Source organism: Onychomys torridus, chromosome 1 (genome assembly GCF_903995425.1).
Source record: "Onychomys torridus chromosome 1, mOncTor1.1, whole genome shotgun sequence".
NCBI classification, from domain to species: domain Eukaryota; kingdom Metazoa; phylum Chordata; class Mammalia; order Rodentia; family Cricetidae; genus Onychomys; species Onychomys torridus.
The window spans coordinates 111,150,332-111,153,548 of NC_050443.1; the positions used below are offsets into that span (position 1 = coordinate 111,150,332).

Sequence of the window (3,217 nt, forward strand, 5' to 3'; positions counted from 1 at the left end):
CCAGGGAGGGAGAGCCCATGCCCATCATGATGGGGAGCATGGCAGAAGACAGGCGGGCAGGCAGGCATGGTGCTGGAGCAGTAGATGAGGGCTCTTATCTCTATCCATAAGCATGAAGCAGAAAGAGCTAACTGGCTATGGTGTGGGTTCTTGAAAACTTAAAGCCTACCCGCAAGTGATACACCTCCAACAAGGCCACACCTCCTAGTCCTTCCCAAACCAGTTGGGGAGCGCATATTCAAACACGTGAGCCTATGAGGGAGTTCTCATTCAAACCTCCACAGTCACACACAAAAGCCATGGAAAGGAGGAGGGTTTGCTGTGAGAAAGAAAGGGTTAAATGGGAGTGGGAGGGGCTAAGAGAGGGTTATGTGGGGAGTGTGATTCCATGACACTATATACATGTACGCAATTGCCAAAGAATAAATAAAATACTTAAAGACCATTTTTTTTCTTACCTTGTAAATGATCTGTATAACCTTTTAAGGGGGAAAAAAAAGTAACATACAGATTACAAAGCATGAGTCAGGGAACATGAAAATATTCTCAGAGTGTAAACATGAGTGTGTGCAAGGAGTCTTTCTTGGGCTTACCCTCTTCCCAGCATGGTCTCCAACTTTGTAATTTCCCCTTCCTGATCCTCCACCTTCCGTGTGTGGATGTAGTTTTTAAAAACACTCATATTGAAACTATGGTACAACTTTCTTTCTTTCTTTTTCTTTTCTTTTCTTTTCTTTCTTTCTTTTTTTTAATCTAATACCATATGGTAAGCCTCCACAAAATTTCCAAGCTGTCTTTCCTCTACTTAGTGGCTCTACCACAGTGGATTATTTTCTTAGGGTTATTACTAAAAGTTGCATCTGAATGTGCTTGAGTGTGGCTGTATTTATAAGTATGTGTGTGTGTGTGTGTGTGTGTGTGTGTGTGTGTGTGTTTGTGTATATGCATATGTGAGTGCATTGTGAGTATATTTGTGTGAATGTATGTGTAAGTGCATGTGTGCCTGTGTGAGTTAGTGCATGTAAGTGTGTGATTTTTTTTTGTGTACATGTATGTGTGAGTGCTTGGGAGTGTGTTTGTGAGTACATATGTGTATGTACCTGGGGGTCCGTGTGTGTTTGTGAATGTGTGTATTCAAGTGAGTGTGCGCGCGTGTGTGTAGAATGTTTCCATGCATGCTGCCTCTCTCTTTTCTTCCTCCTGTCTGCTGTGATTTATTATCAGCCTCGCCATCACGCCCCTCTCTACCATAGCGCATACTTCTGAAATTCTTTCCAAATTGTTTGTTATTATTCGTACTTGTTCTGGCAAATGAGCGTGTTCATGTTTAGTGTCCTTGAGCTTTTATTTGCTGTAGAAGGTACTGGGCCATGTTTCTTATTCTGTCCCTTACTTTCTTCACTGAGTGGTAATGTTAAGACCATCCACACTGCATAATATCATCACTTTTAATTCCAGAACATTCTAGGAGCTGCCAAATAAACTATCCCCTTTTCCGGTGCTGACACCCCAAATTGCCTTCCCCTTCCCACTGCTTCAAATGTGGGAACAACCTGTACATGTCCATCTCTAGATCTGAGACTGGGGAGATATGTATGTAGAGTGACACTGTAGGGTCCCAGGGCTCTATACAGTTGCGGTGACGAAGATGAGCCATAAAGCTGCTGCAATGGCCACTGCTATTTCACTCCGGCAGTGTGCATGCGTGAAGATGTCCCAGCTCCACACCCCGATCAGCAGCTTCCTAGACAGAGTCATATGCCATCACGGTTGTAACCGCCACTCTGCTCATGAAAAGTGCAGGCATCTTGGTGTTTGTTGGCGTTTGGGGCTGCCTGTTTGTTTGCATCTTTCTTCCATTTCTCTGTGAAACTGCCTTTTTACTTCTGATTGTCAAGACTTTCTTGACTATTCCAGGCATGTCTTGCTGACTTCAGGTACCACAAAAAAAAAAATTCTTATTCTGTGATCTTTCTTTAACTTCTGTCCATATTATATTTCATGGGCTGGAATTCCTTGCTTTCAATGTGATCAGACTGTGTTAGACAATTGTTCACTTTTCACATGTCACAAATCTTCTGATTTATTGTATTGATCTGACTTTCTTCTGCTTCTTCTTCTCCTCCTCCTCCTGCTTCTCCTCTTCTTCCTCCTTCTTCACGCAGTGAACACGTGTTCCAAATTTCCTCCATTTTGACCATGTGCCCTGTTCAGGAGGACTCACAGTGGTTTTCTTGCCCTGCTGCAGGTTCTCAGCTATGTCTGGATCCTTCTGTTTTGCTAGTCTGTTGTGGGTATGACATGGCTATGTTTCTGTTTCTCCAGCTCTGTAGGGATCTATTGAATGCTGGCCTTGATTGTTTCAGAGTTAACTTAAACCATTTGTGAGCCCATTCCCTTTCACACCAGTCAAATTTCTTAAGCCAGTTTCAGAGAATTGTGATTGCTCTAAGTCTATACAGCAATTTGGGGACAATTGAGACTTTCATAACATCGTCATCCTATGTTTATGTAATTTTTGATCTATGTAACTTACTGGAGATTTGAAATTTTCTCCATAAAATTCTCATTTATTCTTTGTTCTAGATTCTTGTCACCATTTGCTATTGTCAGTTTCTCCAACTACAGCTAAACTGGAAGCTCTGATATGGTTTCTTAATGTGGTTATTGCATTTCTCTCAGCATTAATGATGTTAAGCATCTTCCTCTGCACTCTTTATGTATTTTATTTTATAAAGTATCTGTGTATGGCCCTTTGCTCATTTTTTTAAAAATATGGAATGCTTCATGAATTTGTGTGTCATCCTTGTGCAAGGGCCATAATCTTCTCTGTATTGTTCCAATTTTAGTATATGTGCTGCCGAAGCGAGCACCCTTTGCTCTTTTTTATTGTGTGTGTATTTGTATGTGATTGTGTGCAGTAGCATGTACAAATAAAATATCACCATAATTATGGGTCATGCAACAGTCCACTTGTGGTGTTGGAGCACAGCTGTGGGTATCAGTTTTGCCTTCAATTTTGTTTGGGACAGAGTCTCCTACTGTCTGCCACTAGAAAGCTGGTCTGGGGTTGCTCTGCCTCCCATTTTGCTATAGGACCAGTGGGGCCACAGTTGCATGCCATCTCACTCAGCTTTACTGGGTCTGAATTTCAGCCCCCATTCTGTGTGGCAATAACTTCATCCACTGAGACTTGTCTCTTGCCCATGTGGCTCAT

At 42.1% G+C, this 3,217-nt stretch overlaps 1 non-coding gene across 1 annotated transcript; it reads right to left on the bottom strand.

Moving 5' to 3' along the window:
• Positions 1 to 2,769: 2,769 nt before the first annotated feature.
• LOC118576805 lies at positions 2,770 to 2,873 on the bottom strand. The gene has a single exon (XR_004944015.1). It is a non-coding gene; the product is annotated as a U6 spliceosomal RNA (small nuclear RNA).
• Positions 2,874 to 3,217: the final 344 nt, after the last annotated feature.